Genomic DNA, 20,916 nt, shown 5'->3' with positions numbered 1-20,916 from the left:
ATGCTCACACTTGTCATGCTCACACTTGTAATGCTCACACTTGTCATGCTCACACTTGTCATGCTCGCACTTGTCGTGCTCACACTTGTCATGCTCGCACTTGTCGTGCTCACACTTGTCATGCTCGCACTTTTCATGCAAGAGGAAATTTCAGTACATCCTGCCAAGACAACAGGGGGTGGGGGGGGGTTCAAGCGTGACCTTTCATACAGAGATCAGAAAAGTAAAACATGAAGAAAGGTATTAAAACTCTCACCTTGTCCTTGGACACAGGGCACTGTGTGAAGCAGCCCCCCCCCAAAATAATCTAGTTCAGCACAAAAAGAGCAACATGGATAAACATAACAGAGATGCAATGAAGTGGGTAGGGGTGGGGGGTCCTAGCACAGACACCAGGTGAGCAACGCAGCCTTTGCATCTCCTAGGATGCTGCACCTGGAACAAGGGGAGCCGGTGAAAGTATGAGTTTGTCCATGGACACTCCAGGAGGTTGATACAGTGTCTGTCAGAGGCAAAGTTCTGCAGATGTCTTTTTTGGGGGGGGGGGGGGGGGGGGGGATCAGAGCGCCTCGTTTTCATAACATCCAGGAGAAATTGGTCCAAGGCCAGAAGCCAGATCAAGATTCCAACAATAGTTTGGGTCAGGCTGTTTCCACGTCAGCATTAAGTCTCACTTGCACCTCATGGTGGTTCCAAACAGCCGAACTGTGATATCTTACACCAAGTCGAGCTTACAACTTCTCCAAGATCTATTTCTTCCACCGTTCGTGAACACTGACAAAGTACCACAGTCCTGATGGGTCTGCTGGTCCACAGATGGTTCATACACAGTCTGAAACAGCTGCTCATGTTTTCACATTTGTCAATGATCCAGTTTCCTGCCAGCTCCAAACAGCAGAATCCACTTCTCATAAACCCACATATGATTCTGACGAGGTAAGAGGGCTCCCTTAACCCGGTTTCTTCACTAAATTTTGATCGTGTTGAGAGACCAGCCAAGATCCAAACCCATCGGTTACAATTCAGAAGGTACGCAAAGAAAAGGTTCACAAAGAGGAGGAAGAGGAGCGGAGGAGGAAGAGTCTGCTTTCACCGAGGGCAAGGAAGAAAGCTCTCCTTGTTTTTCTATCAAAGAGGTTAGCCAAGAAGAATATGAGTGAGAGGACTGAAGACAGGAATATAAGGAGATGGGATATCACTCAAACTTCCTCCTATAACCACATCACTCCTGTCCTGCAGCAGATCCACTGGCTCCCGGTTAAATCACGCATCGTCTTCAAAATTCTTCTTCTCACTTTCAAAGCTATCCACAACCTTGCCCCTTCGTACCTATCTGACCTCCTACACATCTCCATCCCCTCTCGCTCTCTCAGATCCTCCTCTTCACTACACCTCCATGTACCCTCTGCCCGCCTCTCCACCATGGGGAGCAGGGCCTTCACCTGCTCTGCCCTCATCTCTGGAACTCTCTACCCCCTGACAAGTTCACCACCTCTCTTTCTCTGTTCAAGACTGCTCTGAAAACACATCTCTTTAGACTCACTTATCCTTAACTTTGCTCTATGTATTTTATATTCTTCATGTATTTTATATTTCAATTTATTCCTGTTGATCTTTGCACTGTGCTTGTTGTTTGTTTTAACACAATCTTTCTGATATGTTTCTTACTGTAAAGTGTCCTTGGGTGTCCTGAAAGGTGCTTTTTAAATAAAATTCACCTTTATTTATTCAGGTAAATCCCATTGAGCCTCGAGGACTCATTTACAAGAGAGACCTGATTTAACAAAGAAAGATGACAACAATGGACAACAGCAATAATAAACAGTTATAAAAAGTCATACTACAGTTTTGTTTTTTTTAAACAAATATGATGGCTAAAAAAGTAACAAAAACAGCTAGATTCTAAGGCGAATGTAGAAAAGTAAAAACAGGAACATGTCTGCATTGGTCCCTGCCAGGAGTCCAACAGATTCTTAAAGACACTTAGAGAGGTCAAAGGTCGAGAGCTTCAGATTTTTTTACAAGATATTCCAGGAAACAGGAGCGGAGTAGGAGAAGGTCCTTTTGTCTAGTTCAGTCCTCACTGAGGGAACACTGCAGGTAATGATGTCCTGAGAGCGCACGCTGTAGCTGCACTCACACAGAGACATGTAGGAGGAGATGTATGAAGGCAGCAGACCAGGAAGTGATTTAAAGATGAAAATGTACCAGTGAGAGAGTCTGCGTGAAGGTAATGGTGACCAGTTAACCAGTGAATACTGGGTGCAGTGGTGGGTACGGTAGTTACAGCCAGTTATGAATCTTAGTGCACCATGATAGACAGCATCCAACATCTGCAGCATCCAACATCTGCAGGGTTCTTGTAGGAGCGTTCATGTAAATAATATCACTGTAATCAATGGAGGGAAGGAAAGTCACAGATACAAGGTGTTTTCTAACATTCAGAGTTATGAATGAAAATGAAGCCCTGACACGTTCTTAAAGTCATTTCGTGTGCTGTAATTAGTGGGGGCTCCAGGGTTGGGCTGAATCCCTGAGAGCAGTAACAACATTATTATCAGATATTTTCTTGTGTTTTTTGTGACTGATGTGTAATTGCAGGAGTTAACAGTGTGACAATTAGCCCCATAATCGAACCATGAGAAACATTAATGAAGATGTGATCATTCAGAACCCAAAAACAGTGAAAGTTGCAGGGATGGGCAGATTCAGGTGTATTAACAAGATTCAGTGACTCCAGATAATCTGAGAACTGAAAATAGTGACAGTAATATGAATGGTGCAGAAAAGTCTCGGACCATAAAACATCACAGTTCAAATGGGCAAACAAACCCGACGAGGTGGCCCAACTGAAGTTTGAGTTGGGCTGAGGGGGGCTCCGGCCCCCCAGTGAAGATGGATGGATGCTCCCATGAGAAACAGAAGCTGGGTCCAGAATCAACAGGCCGAAACAGAAACAGATAATTCACAGCAAATAGCAGAGCGAGCTGCCAGAAAATCCTCCTGAAGTGAAAGGCATGATCCAAGCTCGTTTCAGGTCAACAGGGGCCAACTGCGTGATCTGGAATAAAAATTATTATTATCCAGGTGAGTTTGGATGGAGGCCTGCAGCAGCTCCGATACAAACGTTGGTTAGTACTGTAACCCCAGATTCTATGAGTATAGGTGTTAAACGTTATTGTTATTGACGCTCTTACTCAAAAATGTGTTCTAATACTGCCACCTACTGGTGCGTTTTATTTTGTATATTTCTGGTATGTACGTGTGTTACGTTATTATGTCTTGAGAGAAGAAGACAAAATGGCGTTCTGTGAACACGAGCTGTGTGCGTACAGCACTGAAGGTCTTCAATAAATATGCCAGAAAGAGGCTGAAGAGACCCAACGACTCACTTGTTTCTGTCTCTCTGCAACGCCGGCACCTCTGCGCTACAATCCATTCAACAATAATTACAACAACACCACCAGCCTGATCAAGAAAGCTCATCAGAGACTCTACTTCCTCAGACGGCTGAGGCGAGCTGGTCTGGGAAGCTCAGTCCTCACCTCCTTCTACAGGTGTGCAGTGGAGAGCATCCTGTGCTCCAGCATCAATGTGTGGCATGGAGGCTGCACAGCTGCAGAAAGAAAAGCTTTGCAGAGAGTGGTGAAGGCTGCACAGAAATCTGTTGGAGTCAGTCTCCCCACCATCACAGACATCTACACCTCCAGATGCAGGAAGAGGGCCACCTGCATCATGAAGGACCCCACCCACCCAGCACACACACTTTTTGCCCCACTCCCCTCAGGAAGGAGGTTAAGGAGCATTAAGTGTAGAACCACTAGACTGAGGAACAGCTTCTACCCTGAGGCTGTTAGACTCATGAATCTCTAACTAGAATAATCACTGTGAAAAACCATATCATGTTGCTGCTGATCTGTTTCATGTTGCTGCTGATCTGTTTCAATGTTGATGTGTTCATGCGTGCACATCTGCTCACAGACTCATGTTCATGTTTGTGCTGATGTTCAATGTTTTATGTTATGAGTGCTTAGTGTATATTTAGTTGATGTTTTTCTTAGTTCATATCTTAGATGTTATTACTGTTTTTCCTATACATTTTATTGTTGGATGTAACTGGGACCCTGTGTACATAATTTCGCTCCACCACATGTACCACATGAGGTGCGAATGACAATAAAGAAACTCTGACTCTGACTCTGACAATAAGCGTAGCCCTTTAAAGCTGTCGCTGATGTGTTTTTCCCGATATGCGTAGCATTGCACTGAAAAATTTAGTCCACGCCCACCTGCTGTGTGGGCCCCACCCGGTCCGTATAAATTACATTAAGAGCAGGTAATCGGCTCCCAAATAGTTTTTTCTTCAGCCACTTAGGAGCCAGTGAGGCCCGACGCTTAAAGGGCTACGCTTATACTCATAGAATCTGGGGTTACAGTACGTAACCAACGTTCTATTTTGTATAAGCTTCGTCCTTTAAGGCTGTCGCTTGGTGGGTTAAGGGCGAAGCAGATGTGGTCCTCGCCTCACTGGGTCCATTCGAACACCTTATGAAGCGGAAGCTTGCCCAAAAAATGTCTTGTCACTCAGCTCCCCATGTGCATAATTACGCATTGCGTAATTATGTGTGCCATGCACAGACGCATGTTGTGTAACTATGCGTTCTGAATGCAAGAACGCCCCAGAAAAGTTTCAACGGGGAGGAAAAAAAGCTGAAAGGAGCCATGAACCAACCGGTTTACGGCTGAACAGTATAAACAGATTAATAATAACAGGAGAGCTGATTATTAATCAGATGAACTGATTGGTAACAATAGTCATGAACTGATTAGTGACAATAGAACCAAAATATCAATCACAAATTGTGACTGATACCAACATCTCACACTGTAATGCATGCAGACAGATGTGAGGTAAACGGAGTTCCATGAAAAAACAATATTCATTCTGTAAAACACTAAAGACAGAATGTGTCATGGAACAAGCCGTCACATCACGTAGATAAAAGCGAATGAATGAGCAGGGTGTTGACCACGCGGCCGCAGTGCAAAATATCCTGCATTGTCATACCATTATGCAAAGCGGTCCAAGATGCGATACCTCTGGTCGAGTGCGCCCTGAGGTTGACAGGAGGCTCTAAATCTGATGCTCTGTAGGCTTCAGAAAAGGCCTCACACAGCCAGTGTGACAGGCGCTGGGTAGATAACGGGCGACCTGCAAATGCATCTCTTCAATGCACAAACAAATGTTGAGTTTGACGCATTGCAGCTGTGAGTGCTACGTAACACGTCAACGCCCGCACCGGACAGAGAAAATGGAAAAACACTTCTTACTCTGATTTGTGGGGGGGAGGGAAAAACCCCTCCAACGATATTCAATTCAATTCAATTCAAAAATACTTTATTAATCCCAAAGGGAAATTATTTTGTTGTTGTAACTCGTTATCCTCATTTCATTAAGAGATGTTATAGATAATCGTGGCTGTAGGCAGGAAGGATCTCTTGTAAAGGTCCATCCCTCAGTGGATCCTAAGAAACTGGCTGCAAATGCCGTCCGATCCGTCTACCCAGACTCGGCTGGCCTCTCGGTTCCTCCGGGCTTTAGGACCGCCTGAATGCTGGGCTGAACTCCTCCCAGAGTGATGGCCACTCCTCCCAGCAGTCTGCCGAGCTCCTTATAGCTGTGGACAGTCAACTGTAGGTGCAGAGGGACGATCCTGTCCTTCCGCTGTCATGAGCCGTGTTTCCTGCTAGTTCCAGGATCTCAGTGGTCAGGCACTCAAGCACAGCTGGCAGGTAGATGAGAATGCATTCACAGAACATCCTTTTCAACTCATTTGAGAGTTGGGGCTGTAGTTGAGATATTATTTGAGCTTTTGAGATGTTATTCAGCTGCTGTTGTTGTAGAAAACCGCCTTGTTGCCATGGTTACGCATCATAACAAATGTCCAAAACCAAAAAAGTTTCAGTAAAAATCCTTCCGGCTGCACAGCATCCGATACCAGACGAAACAATCATCCAAAAAATGTGATTTACATCCAGAAAACCAGGAATTAAAGTTTCCAAAAGCAAAATCTCAGTATGAAAGTAACAGAGCTGCTCCAACTTGCAGCCACCTTGAGCGGCACAATTCTAGAACATAACACTCTTGATTTAAAAGAGCTCGTGATGTTTTAGGTATAAAAGCTGGGTTTGGTCCTAAATCAGCTGAGCTGCCGTCAGCCTGAATTCTGAGACATGACGGAGCGACAGAGAAGGCAGATAATCACTCACCCTCTTAGCGGATGTTAAAGCCAGCAGCAGGGCTGTTTAAAGAGACAAGAATTTAATTGGGACCTGATCCAGAGGCTCAAATGGAGCTTTGATCAGGGCTCTCGCAGGACCAGCGTTAAATCCCACTGTGCAACAAGTGGCTGTGAAATAGGCCCGCGTCTTTGTACACCTTTTAGAAAACGCTTCATCAGCAGATGATTAAAAGCTGTTCTGTCTCCGAACCCTTCCTGGCAGGAAGAGATGGCTGCAGCGTACATTAATCATGCTGGACGCCAAATTTTTGTCCATCAGCTGTTGCAAAAAGGACAGCACGTCACCTAGTGGACATGAGGTGGCCTCTACACCTTTCTCTGTACACCAGCGCTGAAAAAAACTGTTCACTTGATGTGTACAGCGCTGTGGTAGATGCAGCACGTGAAACCTGAATTGTGCGCACTACATCCTGTGGGAGACCCATCCCTTCTAAGCGGGTCCGCTCAGCGGCCAGACCCACAGGTGCTGGCCTTTTTCTGGGTAACTCCTGATTGCTCCACCCGCGTGGAAGAGAGCGTCCTCTCTCCACGGCAGTTTCCACGGGCGCCCCGATAGCAGGCGTCGCAGGACTGGGAACCATGGTGCGTTCACTTGTTCGGGGGCCACCAGGAGATGTCAATCCCTCCTCCTGAACTCGGTTCAAGAACCGTAAACTCAAAGGAGGTGGAAGAAACGTGTAAAGAAGCGTTTTGGGCCATGGGCTGTGGGCAACGCGTCCACCCCCAGCGGTGGTTCGTCTCGCGGGCTTAGAGAAAACCATAGTTGACACTGAGCGTTTTTTTGTGTCGCAATTAGGTCCACGGCTGCTTTGCCAAATTTCTGCCACGTCTGAGTCATCAGGTCTGGATGGAGAGTCCAGTCCCCGTGACGTGGGCTGGACATCACATCTGCCCCTTTGTTCAGAACACCGGGACTGTACACTGCTCTGATGGAGAGCAGATTTAGGTGTGCCCAACACAGTAGTTTTTGCGCAATGTGTAACATCTAGGCTGGGCGCACCCCCCCTGCCGGTTTATGTACGCAGCAGTAACCTTGTTGTCTGTGTGAATCAAAACGTGTTGATTCTGTAGCACAGGAGCAAAGTGTTGAATCATGTTCAGAACCGTGCGACACTCCAAAAACATTTATGTGTGCTGATGTGTGATGGGGCCACAGCGCCCCTACAGCTTGAGATAGGCATGTCCCCCCCCAACCTGACAACGACGCATCTGTGAAGACTGACACGTGTGACGTGGGTCTGCTGACGGGGGCTCCCTCCGACAGAACCAGGGTGTTTCCCCAGTGTTGGAGGTCTGCCCTCACAGAAGCAGGAACAGTGATCATCCGTCTCTTTTGTTTTACTGGATCCACACACAGACGCGCAAACCACCTCTGGAGGCGTCTCATGTGTAGTAAACCCAGCGGGACCACTGTGTGAGCTGATGACATCATTCCTAACAGCTGCATGATGGAAAACAGCTGTTACCACTCTGCCAGGTCTTACATGACGGAGCTGGTCTTTTAAAGTGTCAATTCTCGTTTGTGATAAACGAGCCCTCATGGTGGTTGAGTTAGCTCCACTCCCAGATAAACAATTGTCTGAGCCAGGAAAATTGAGCTTTTCTACCAATTTATGGCGAAGCCCAAATTTAACAGGTGTAATGTCAGCCCATGAGCCCGATTTGCTGTTTCCTGTCTGGAGCGTGACAGCAGCAGCAGCTCGTCCAGGTAAAACAAAACTCTCCTCCCTGCTCAGTGTAACGGTTGCAGGGCCGTCTCCACACACTTTGAGAACATACGAGGCGCGAGGGAATAACCGAACGGCAGCCTGTTATACTGATGTTTCATCCCTTGAAAGGAGAAATGCAGGAATTTCCTGTGTCTTGGGATGATTGGTATGTGCAAAGTAGGCGTCTTCAGGTCGATGGAAACAAACCAGTCGTTTCTCTGGATGTTGTCCAACAGCTGTCTGGTTGTCAACATGTGAAATGGTCTGTCCATGAACGCCCTGTTGAAAACTGACAGATCCAAAATGGGTCTCGTCCCTCCGGTCCATTTGGGAACCAGGAAGTAACATGAGTAAAAACCCTGTGTTGTCCTCTCCGTTGGGAACTTTGGAGATTATCTCTTTTACCAGAAGTTCTTGAACTTCTGCATTAAGGAATGAGATTTGGTCTGGTGATGACAGGACCGTCTCTAAGATTCCTTCAAACGGAGGGGGTCGGGTTGCAAATTGCAACGTGTAACCCTAGCTTAACAACCTGGCCATCCATCTGTCTGGCAAGCATGTTTTTAGCCACTCCGCGTAACGTTTGTGGAGTGGACGCGCGTTTAAGTGATGCGTCATGTTTTGTACGGATGTCATCCAGTCCACTGCCTCGACCGCCGTCATGTGTCGTGGGAATGTGTTCCGTGTGACCCAAGGCGAGGCTTCTCAAAAGAGCTATGAACGCACCTGTGTGCTGCGTTCGGACCGCGGGTCCACCTTGTGTTGAGGAGAAGCGTGTGACAGCTGATGACGCTGCTGGGCCACGCGTTTGACGCCACTGCGGTGAAAAACGCGTGTAGCTCCTGCCGCAAGCGGGGTCCTGCGCTGGGCTCGCTTAGCGATCCCACATTTATGCTGACATGAGCGGACGGGCGCTGAGAAGCGGTGAACGCAACTTCATCTATGCCGTGCCATTTGAGTGAAGGCTGCGAGCCCAGTGGGAGCACGCCGCTCTCGCTGGGGCGAGATTCGTCACTGGGTTCGCTCAGCTGTCTCACGCTGATGCTGACGTGAGCATCCGAGCACTGAGGAGTGGTGAGTGAAGACTGCACCCGACGTGGCGGCACCCGTTTGCTTCGGTGCGGCGTGTGTCGCTCTCGCTGAGAGCAAGGTCCTCCACCGACCCGACCTGCGGTCCCACATTTATGGCGATGTGAGCCGGTGAATGCAGAGGAGCTGTGTGTGCACCATCATCAACGCAACGCCGTTTGGGTGAAGGTTGTTTGCGTCGCGCGAGTGCGCGTTTGACACCGCTTGGGTGAAGATCGTGTAGCCCGGGTTGACTACGAGTTTTTTTCGCTTACCACTTGTTTTATGGTATTTGTTCTTAAATAAAAACCATGACTCGGAAGATTGAACAGCACAATTAACAAAATACACAGACACACTGTCCTGCTAGAATAATTTGTGTTATTTATTATTCCGCCACAGATAGAGCAAAAAAGCCAAGCTTCAACAGTGCACTCAAATGTACAATCTCACACGTATTGATGTAAATAAGGAGCTCTCACCGTAACACGTAGACCGGGGAGCCGCACAGCCCTAGTAGAGTAGAACACCAACACAACACCGGATGTCTGGATCAAAGACTCACGGTCGACTATAAATCCGACTGAGCGCTCTCTTACTTTATACTTTCCACCCCCTGCATCATGTGAGAACATCGTCCAGTGCACAAAACATGCCCACCTGGACTAAAAACTGTGAGAAACTTCGAGACAGCCTGCGGTGGGGGGGGGGGGGGGGGGGGGGCCTCCTCCTCAGGCCTCTCGGGTGACTCACAATAACATGTACCTTCCTCCATTTCTTTTTAGAAAACGTGGCAAACACCCGGGCACTCATTTCTCCACCAGCTCATGATCTGTCCATCCCATCTCAGTGTGTGGCTGTGTTTGACCACTTTGAGCCCATCTCTCTGCCTTCTCTGGAGCAAGTAATGTGCAACATGAAGCCATCTGGTTCCCCCTTTGATGTGGTCCCCCCTCGACTACTAAAGGAAGTTTTTCCTACCCTGGGTCCTTTTATTCTCGCTATGCTGAATAGCAGTTTATCCTCAGGTGTGATGCCAAGAACTTTTAAACATGCTGCTGTCCAGCCCCTCCTGAAAAAACCTAACCTTGACCCCTCAGTCATGTCCAACTTCCGGCCTGTCTCCAGACTCCCATTCACCTCTAAACTACTGGAAAAAATTGTGGAGTCTCAGTTGAAACAGTTTTTGGGGGATCACGCTATCCTAGAGTTATTCCAATCTGGCTTCAAATCTCTCCATTGCACTAAAACTGCTCTACTGAAGGTTTTTAATGACATTTTCATATCCACAGACGCAAGTGATTCTGTGCTGCTTGTTCTATTGGACCTGACATCTGTTTTTGACACCATCGACCACAAGATCCTCATTTCTAGACTGGAGCAGTGGGTGGGCATCACAGGGTCAGCCCTTAAATGGTTTGGGTCCTACCTCTCTGACAGAACCTTCTGTGTCAATATCAAAGATTTTAGTTCGGCATCGACAGCGCTCCAGTGGGGGGTTCCGTAGGGGTCCATCCTCTGTCCCCTTCTCTTTTCTTTATACCTGCTGCCACTAGGTGCTATCTTCCGCAAACACAACATACCCTTTCGTTTCTACGCCGATGATTGCCAAATTTACTTCCCCCTGAGGCATAGAGGCACACGCTTTATTCAGCCTCTTCTTGACTGCCTGGCTGACATCCGGGACTGGATGGCTTTAAACTTCTTGAGCTTCAACGAGAAGAAGTCTGAAGTCATGCTGTTCCATCCCAGTGGCTCACACATGAACCATGACATTGACCTTTTCTCTCTAGCCCCGCTAGAGAAACAAAAGGTCACTAATCTGGGGGTGATAATGGACCCGTCCTTAAAACTCAACAGTCACGTAAACATGATGGTCAAATCCTGTTTTTTTCAGCTGAGACGGCTGTCTAAGCTGAAACCTATACTCTCCAAAAAGAACCTTGAGACAGTGATCCACGCCTTCATAACATCTAGGCTTGATTACTGCAATTCACTTCTGTTTGGAATCAGTCAGTTCTCCATTGCTCGTCTACAACTGGTCCAAAATGCTGCAGCCCGATTTTTAACTGGTACAGGCTATAGAGAGCACATCACGCCAGTTTTGGCCTCCCTGCACTGACTACCCGTTCACCTTCGGATCCAATTCAAAATTCTCATGTATGTTTTTAAATCACTGAACAGTTCCGCCCCATCCTATCTCACTGATCTTCTGCAGCCATATGTCCCACCGCGCTCTCTGAGGTCAGCAGACCAGATGCTTCTCTCAGTCCCAGAAACCCGTCGTAAGCTCAGAGGTGACAGGGCTTTCTCTGTTGCAGGTCCACGACTGTGGAATGAGTTGCCACTGAGTGTCCGGCAGGCTCCCACACTCTCAGTCTTTAAGTCTCGCTTGAAGACCCACTTCTATTCTCTTGCCTTTAACACGTTGTGATTTGTTTGGTCCTGTCTGTACTCTACATTGTTGGCCATTTTAGTTAGCTTCTGCTGCTATTTGTATCTGTATTTTTATTTTATGTTTTCCTGTCCGCTGTGCATGTTTTTTTTTTTTTGTACAGCACTTTGGTTGGCCTTGTTGCTGTTTTAAGTGCTCTATAAATAAATTGGTATGGTATGGTATGTACCAAAAACTCTTTATATCACAGGTTAAATAGTCAGAAAAACAACATTTAATTAAATTCTTTATTCATTCCACCCTTTGGTTTTCTGACTAATTTTGAAAATTATTCCCTTCAAAATCAAAATCTTCAGGATATCGCCTGCCAACCCATTCTTGGGACAGATTCACACATAAAATTTAAAAATTCCAAACGGGAATTAAAACCCTGAAAAGTATGAATACTATTTTCATTACAGGGCTGTGTTATACATTTTTTTGATTGATTCTATTTTTAATCCTTAATTGAGGATGACCTTTTAATTATAGCTATACACAGAGTATGTGGGCCTATCTGCCATAGCACGTCTCTAGCTGGTTCATGAGTCCAATCACACAATACCTCGTCTTTGGTTAAACATGAGTTAACATGACCTGTTTGCAGCATACATACCACTCCTTTATCAGCCGTCCCGCATAGTTGCACGTCATAGGTGAGATTTGTCTGTGGCTCAAACCATTCACCCTGTATTTTTAAAAACCAATATCCTTATGCAGTTATTACAGGTAACACATGATACCTGCATACTGTAGTTATGTCACTTACAAGATACTGAACCCAATAACCTTCACACATATATTCAGTACACTGTCAATTCAGGTTTTTTAACTACCCAATATGTACTAGAAATGTTCCACAGCTTCCTCCACTCATGATGATTTGAGGTGATCACTATTCTCTGGAAGCGTTCTTTCTGCAACTGTGCATGTATGGTTTGCAGGGTACATGTGGTCCAGTTCAGCACCTGGGTTATGTTTTGGAGTACTTCTTCAGTGTTACCCCACATCTTCAACTGCCAGTTTATTTCTTTTAGCAGTATTTTGGCCGTTTCTTCTCGAGTCATGACTACTGAGGGCATCCAGACTCCAATTTGGATAACTGCCAACGAAGCATGTTTCCTTCTTCTGTGTTATTGGCAGTAAAGTCAAACTTTGTTCCATTTTTTTTTCTTCCATCTGGTTTACACATACCGTTCTTATACATGTTACACAGTGGGGTTTCCACATAAATTCTAATCTGACATCCCTTAGGTATCACTGGGATGGTTTTCCTGTTGTAGTGTGCCCGACACTTGTACATAGGACAGTCAGTTGTGATGTTCCCTATCAGGCAGCTTTTGTGTTTCAAACATGTGAAGTTACTTTGTCTGAGGAGAGGTTGACCAGGAACACCATGGCACCTACGACAAGGAACCTGATGCCCCAACAGCTTGCACTGCCATCCGACGGGCGCTTGCCACCAGCTTCTCCCATGTTGGCTCCTGGGTGGTCCCGATCGTCCAGTCAACAAAGACCAAGGAAACATCAAGCTGTAGAAACAAGAAAAACTACTTACAGACAGATAAAGAGTCATTAGTTTTCTCTCAAGTATAAATCTTTTTATCTCCATCTGGTTTGTTCTAAATAACCACTTCATGCAAAGGTGTCAGTAATATAAAGGTCTTTTTTTTAAATTACATTTAAAATTAACTTTTATTTATTAAAAAAGAAATCCTTCTTCTGGTCTTGGCCCCATTCAGACTATTAATTTATCAGTTTCTCCAAACTGAGGTTGTTCTAAAGCCTATGTGCAGCAGGTAAGATATTACTTGTTCATACCTTTTTCCACAGAACACCTCTTGAAAAGAACTGAACTTTTACTTTAAATATGAAACAACTGCAAAACAAGATGGTGAAATTTTTTTTTCATCTCAGATGTTTTTAGACACTTCGGGTTGTTTTAGATGCCGTCAAACTTCAGCTGCAGATGAACCATTTACTAACAAAATGTAGCAGCATAAATGGTGTGCTGCCACTTTAACATGGTCAATTGCGGCTTCTGTATAGTAGCACGTCACTCCTGTCTGGCGTCTACGGCGTGCGTCACGACGTTTGCTTGCTTCCGCTGTTGATAACTATTCTCCGGTAAGCATGGCTAATGTTTGGTTTTTCTTTGTCGCAGTAGTTTGCCTTTAGCTGCTAATACAAACTGGTTTGTTTTTCTTAACGTTCAGTCTAGCCTCTTCTCTGCTGTGCCTCCTGGGTATAAGACCGGTCCGTCTGTCTATGTGCCCAATTAATGGCTTGAAGGTAAGGGTTAGCCTAGCCTGCTACCGCTTACCCATTACTGTGAACAAATGCTTATTAGACTGTTCTGTTACAGCTGCATGATCCAATTTATACAGCAACTCTATTATAAGATTGTGCTGTAACACACACATTTGCAGGTAGGCAATATGAGATTCTGTAAATTCTGCTGTCAATGGTTGAGTTTAATAGTGACTATCTGCTCCATTTTTTTAGTTTTCAGATGAGCCTTCTCCTGCTGTTCAGCTGGATTCTGCTCGCTGCTGTTTTGCCTAGAGGAAAAAAATATGAAACTAACTCGAGCCCTTGCCCTACTGGCTGAGGCTTTGATTTTAATGAACTGAGTGCACCACTTAATCTGTTTTTATGAAATATTGTGACGCGGCTGTTTCATTAAGGCTGTTTGTTCATTTATTTTTATTTTTCAGGGACTGAGACTTCGTGTGGTGGAGGTGTCTCGCTTTGTGTGTGGAACACTCCTTTTCCCTTTTGTAGTTTAGGTGATTCCTCTTCCTTCACTGGATGTGGTCTCCTTGTTTTTACAGCCCCCCTCCCCACTAGTAAGCCTCAGTCTCACCTGATATTTTAAAGTGTTTTTTTTTAACTCCAGCACAGCTGTTTTAAACAATTAAATGCAGTCAACAATTTTCTGGTATTGCATATTTTAAAATACTTTTTGAATACTTTTCACTTGTGCAAATTACACCCCCAATAAATTATGATGCACTTCCTTCAAAGCAGCCAGCTTAACACATCCCCTTTAAGTGCTCTGATGACATTTTTATTTTAAACATTTCAAATCCACCCTTTTTCCCCTCAATCATCTTGGCTTTAGGCATTTTAATTCATCCATTGTGGCCCTCAATGTCTGGGCCTTTAATGTCAACATCAGGTGTTTTAATTTCTCCTTTGACCATTGGCATTTTAACATCAATATCACCTTCAAGTTTGGGGCCTTTTAGTTTAATTTCAAAATCAGGGCTCTCTAATTTTGGATCTTTGATGTTCAATGTTGACAATATCTGCTTTTAGAAGGTTGATGTCAACATCTGTACCTTCTACTTTTGGCCCTTTTAATCCAAATAATGGCATCTAGCCCTCAGCTCTTCTGTTGACACACCATCCATCTCGGCTGGAGGCACTCCTGTCTGTATTAATGCCCTCCAAAAAGCAGAGCGAGTGGGTGCCTGTGTGTTATTTCGGCCGTGCCTTCTTGGCCCACGACCCATGGATTGACTAAACGTTTTTTCACGGTTTTCAGCCCTCTCTGTGTTCCAATCTCCGAGTGCACCCAGTTCCAACACTCAGCTTCGAACATCAGTCATTGGAACAGCATGCACTTGATAATCTGCTGCCAAACCCACAGCCAGCGCATCACTCACACACAGTCGAATCAGTCTTTGCACACTTTCCCTTAAGGTCACCCAATGCCCCAGTAAATCAGGCCAATCCGATGCTCCATGAAAGATCTGTCGGACTGCCTCTGCATAAACTTCAAACAAAGGTCTCGAGTCTTGCAAAGCTCTGACTTCCTGTCGGTACGCTGAATTCACTCCTACCTGACCTCCACCTTTATCCAACAGCCTAGCTACCCAAGCATCTGTTGGTTCTCCAGTCTGTTGTTTATATATTTTAGACAAGTAAGCAACCTCCTCCTGGGTATAGTCCTCGACTATCACTTTTAAATCTGCCTGAGGCTGTTGCTGTGCTACCAGATCCATGACTGGCTGTCCATCAAGCCCCACCATCTGTTGTCCCTGGGCATCTACCCTCGCTTGCAACACATCTGGTATTATCTGCTGCTCTTTCCTACGTTTTTTTTTTTTACAGGTTTCACATTTTTGCTTGTTGTTTGAATGATAGGAGACCTCATCGCATTCAGTTCATCCTCCTCGTCTCTCCAGATGTTACCGTCCCAACTCGACGGATCCCATCCGGTTCCCAAATGAGCAACAAAAGCACAAACTCTTTTAGGTGGCACACTTAAGTTTCTTTTTCCTGAACTTTTTTCTTTTCAGGATAGAAACTTGTGCTATCGCACCCTCCGCCACATCAGTCATTCTGTTCAGCTGCGCAGTCAGCAGCTGGACATATTTCTGTAACAAGTTCTCAACTTGCGCCTCCTCGAGCGCCTGCTTCTGACACTGGGACTTGCTCGATCCCGGCATAAATTCCTCAACATTTTCACTTGTTTTTTCTTTTCTTTTGAACATTACGCGGCACTCTTTCCAATATCCTGTTTGTGACGCCAAAAATGTTTTATGGTATTTGTTCTTAAATAAAAACCAGGACTCGGAAGAATGAACAGCACAATGAACAAAATACACACACACACGCCGCACAGCCCTAGTGGAACAGAACACCAACACAACATCGGACGTCTGGATCAAAGACTCACGGTCTACTCTAACTCTGTCTGAGCGCTCTCTTACTTTATACTTTCCACCCTCTGCATCACGTGAGAACATCTCCCAGTGCACAAAACATGCCCACCTGGACTAAAAACTGTGAGAAACCTCGAGATAGCGTGAAAAACTGTGAGAAACTTCGAAATAGCGTGAGAAACCTCGAGATAGCGTGAAAAACTGTGAGAAACTTCGAGACAGCGTGAGAAGGGGGTGCGGGCCAAGACTCCTCCCCAGGCCTCTCGGGTGACTCACAATAACATGTACCAAAAACTCTTTATATCACAGGTTAAATAGTCAGAAAAACAACATTTTATTAAACTTTCAACTCACCACTGTTGTGTTCTGTGAGCGTCTCGTCATGTCTGGAGCAATGGTGAGTTTGAAAAACCTTTATTTAAGGACACCGGCTCGTTTTTGCGGAGGATGTGTGCGCAGCCACTGTGAGTTCATACGAGCTTAAAGACTGGCTAAAAATAGACACTTTGATCATTGAATTATGTTTTATTTCAACATTGTGTCATCTTTCCACACACCCTCCGCAGACCGTCATTTTGAATCTTTTCCCCGTGAGCTCTGGGATTTGTTGGCTCAGGGCGCCGTCTGTTGGGGATCTCTGGGAAATCGTTGGACACTCTGTTGCCGGGATGAAGAGAGCCGGTCTCCGACGGGCGGGGCTGCGATGAGGTTCAGCGAGACGGCCGTGGAACGTCTTGCCACCGGCTCATTTCGTGTGGAGGATGTGAGAGGGAGCCGCTGTCAGGTCATCCAAGCTGACAGACTGGCTAAAAATAGACACTTTCATCATTAAATGATGTTTTAAACCAAACTCGTGTCACCTTCACACACATTCTCAGCAAAAACCGTCATTTGCTCTGCCATTTGTTGTCCTAGAGCGCCATCTGTTGGCAGTCTCAGGGAAACGCTGAAAACTCCGTCCTCCGGCTGCGATGCGGGCCGGCAGACAGCAAAGAGGCGCACCGGTTGAGGATGACGACAGCTGCCCTGCAGAGGGAGTGTACATCTCTTCCCGCCTCTGAACGTGTACGCCAAGAGCGTAACGTGTTGTTCGCTGCGGCCGTCTGAAACGCATGCTGGTGAGCTCGGTCGGAGAGCGGTGTCACCGTCTGGGTTACGCTAACCGGAGGCGCGGGACGCTGGTCCACCTGGACATCTTGCTCCGAGAAAAGTCTCCGTCAGGCTCGGCTTCAGGGGGCACTGAGGGAATTTCCGCTCGGTGAAAACCCCTTTACTCTGGTGATGGGCGCGGACTGTGGAAGCCGGCCCCCCAATCTACCAGGAAAATGGCTGTGGCCTTGTCCCCGTAGGACATCCTGTTGGGAATACCGAGGCCAGATGGATCAGGATGGCGAGCTGGGATGGAGCCCAGAAAAAAAACCTTCCCGCCGATCATCCGAACTGGCGGATAAGGCGCGGGACTTAAAAAAGGGTCCCTTCATGTCAGCTGCCTCCTGGGTTACGCCGGGCAAAAACCCCAGAGGGTGCCGTCGGCCGGGAGCAGTGCGATTGCCGATGCGAAATGAGGTGGGACGAGGTGAGTATTCACTCAGCCCCCTTCCACAGACACTATGCTCTCCAGGAGGGAACTTCTCTCGAGCACCACGCAGCGCTGCTCCTCCACGCTGCTCCTCCGCTTCTCTGCACGACACCTCCGCACCCCCGGTGAAAAACTACGAGACTAACCGGAGAGGCTGAGGCTGAATTCGTCACTGGTCCGGTGGCACTTCAAAGCACCGGAGCGTCTCCTCCAGGCGAAAACAGCGATTCCACAGAGGTGGACAGTCCTTCGTTAAAAGTAACGGGCTGCTCAATGAAGCCGAGACCCACTATGTTGAAGACAAAGTCCCCCACAGCCACCTCGGTTCGGTTCTGGTCCAGTTCGGGGGTCACAGGTACACTTCCCCCACACCTATGAAGACACCACGAGGGCCAGTCCAGCAGAAAACCAGCAAAATACCACGCGGCGATTTTTGTCGGAACCAGGTAGAACCACAAAGGTCCAGATGAGAAGTTCGTTGAGATCCAGAGAGAGAAAAAACACCGGACCTTCGTGCGACGACTCCCTAGCTCGAGGGGTCACCTGGCCGGCAGGGTGCGCTCAGAGTGACCAGTGGAGTGGGAGCGGCCGGTCCTCAACCAAAATATATTTTTGGACGGTCCCGTCCGGCTCTGAGTCACTGAACACCGAATTCGGTTGGAAGGGGGACCAACTTTAGTCCGGTTCGAAAAAACGAGTCAGTTTGATGACAAAAGACTGCAGAGAAGCCGGAGGGAGCTGCCGTCCATCAGCTCGTCGGAAGTGAAGTTTTTTTAAATGAAAATGATTATTATTATTATTGTAGACATGGACAAAAAGACACGAGACAGAGCTGGAAGTGTCAGAAATTAAGATGTTGAGGTTCTCTTTAGGAAAGACAAGGATGGAGAAGATCAGGAATGAGATCATCAGAGGTTCAGCACAGGTTGAACAACTGGGAGATAAAGTTAGAGAGGACACACTGAGATGGTTTGGACATGTCCAGAGGAGAGACAGTGGTGTGGACATGTCCAGAGGAGAGACAGTGGTGTGGACATGTCCAGAAGAGAGACAGTGGTGTGGACATGTCCAGAGGAGAGAGTGGTGTGGACATGTCCAGAAGAGAGACAGTGGGTATACTGGTAAAGAAAAAGACAAAGAGGAGATACATGTATGCAGTTAGAGAGGACATGGAGGTAGACAGACTGAGGACAGAGTGAGGACAGAGGACAGAGATGGGGGACTCTGTGGAAACCCTGAAGAGGGAACAGCTGCAAGAAGAAATGTTTTTTAAAGAACTTGTCAGTAAAATGTTTTCATGAACTCTTCGAGGAGGAAGCAGCTACGGAAGCTCGGTTGGCTCAACAGGAAGCAGGAGAGACGTTTACCAAACTGTTTGTTTCAGACTTTATCATCCTGTCACACAAACAAACAAACAAACAAACAGTGAAAGGAACTGGGATCAAACGTTTTTATTTTCAAAGATTACTGTTACAAACTCAAGATCATCTTCAGATAGACTTCCTGTCCTCAGAGGATCTGTTTCCGTTTACTGTAAACAACAACAACAGATCAACAACTGATTATGATGAGACGCAGGAGAAGGAACCAAACAGACGTCTTTAGTATTTTGGTCTCTTCACGTCCACCCTGAAAATAAAAACAACTTGTTTATTGTTGTTCTCATTCATAAACAACAAACAGTCTGCAATCTTCTGATTGGCTGATGAGCCTGTCAGTTGAAAACAAGAAATGTAAACAGGAACTAGTTACCCGTCTGCCTCCATCTTCTTCCTCTTCTCAATGATCTAGGGGGAAAAAAAAAAACTTCAACAACCTCCACAGAGGACAACTTCCTATGTGTCATATGAACTTCCTATGTGTCATATAAACTTCCTGTGTGTCATATAAACTTCCTAAGTGTCAAATTCATTCAACCTTTATTTAAACAGATAAATCACATTGAGCCTCGAAGACTCATTTACAAGTGAGACCTGTTTGGACAAAAACAGCGGTTAACTGGACACATGGAGGAGTTGGAGGCGAAAAAAATTCCTATCAGACTTTTTTCTTGGCTGAGAAAAACCTCTAATGTTCAAAAAAACACTTTGCACAAACAAGCACATATTTACGAAGACATTCTGCATCAGAGACGAGAGTGGTCAACAACGCTTATAGATGCTCTCGAGGTCACTGTAATCAGTCCATGTCCTCCAGTGAGATCCATAAACATTCTCAAGGTATGTCGAGAAATGGCCAAGAATAACATCTATAAGAATCCAGAGTCCTGAAATGATGACACAAAGTTTATTCAGCGGGGTTTCATCTGGTTATCAGTTGGAAATTCCTCAGGGAGGGGGTGGTGAGCGTCAGATCACATGTTCTCCAGGCGACTTTAGAGAAGATGGCCTTCAAGACCAGCCAAGGGAACCAAAATTTAGATAAACACACAGTTGTTTTGGGGACAGGCAGAACTTAATGACATCAACCTTGAGTGTGTGTTTGGTCCACTCGATTACGAAATGTCCAAATTAACATGGCCACACCGATGGAAACGTGTCTGAGTAAAAATCCCCAAGATCTGATCCATTCAGCCCAAAGCATTCGAGTCCGGGTACTCCAGACATGAACCCAGCCATCATAAAGTCAAGCAGCGTGATCGGGTCCAAATTTGCTGCTGACAACTTCCTTGATTGTAGATAAAACCAGCGCCAGCTGAATCCAAAAAGCAGGAACCAGTTATCAAAAATCCAATTAAATATGCGTCCTTAAAATCCACAGATGGCAGCAGAGATAGACACATCATCAAGTTTTCCAGTCGATGAGATATCCAGCTGTGTACGTGCCAACAGGGTAAATCAGCTCGCCCAAAGCCTGTCTTCTCTTGAAGAAATGCTGTAAATTGAGTAGAGGGACCAACTGGTCAAAACAAGTTCATAATTATGGTTCGGAAGAAATGCAAGAGAGGCTCACAGCAATTTCACAGACAGAGCAGCAAAGCGGAGAGGGAGGAGGAGAAGCATCCGATCTCGTGGGGAGCGAGTGGTGAAGTGAATAAACCAAGGCGCCAATAAAACCAATAAACTTCCTATGTGTCATATAAACTTCCTGTGTGTCATATAAATTTCCTGTGTGTCATATAAACTTCCTGTGTGTCATATAAACTTCCTGT

General features: G+C 46.1%; 1 protein-coding gene and 1 long non-coding RNA gene across 2 annotated transcripts in view; both read right to left on the bottom strand.

Annotated features, from left to right (window-relative positions):
• The window catches only part of ik (IK cytokine), a gene marked incomplete at its 3' end in the record, with an annotated part of 58,686 nt that overhangs the window by 9,846 nt on the left and 27,924 nt on the right, over positions 1 to 20,916 (bottom strand).
• Positions 19,202 to 19,552, bottom strand: LOC119420357. Its single transcript, XR_005187298.1, has 2 exons — positions 19,518 to 19,552; positions 19,202 to 19,394 (listed from the first exon to the last, which is right to left on the bottom strand). It is a non-coding gene; the product is annotated as an uncharacterized LOC119420357 (long non-coding RNA).

Source organism: Nematolebias whitei, chromosome 14 (genome assembly GCF_014905685.2).
Source record: "Nematolebias whitei isolate Nwh7 chromosome 14, NemWhi1, whole genome shotgun sequence".
Taxonomy (NCBI): Eukaryota; Metazoa; Chordata; class Actinopteri; order Cyprinodontiformes; family Rivulidae; genus Nematolebias; species Nematolebias whitei.
The sequence above is the reverse complement of the archived record's forward strand: the minus strand, read 5'-3'. Positions and strand labels throughout refer to the sequence as shown.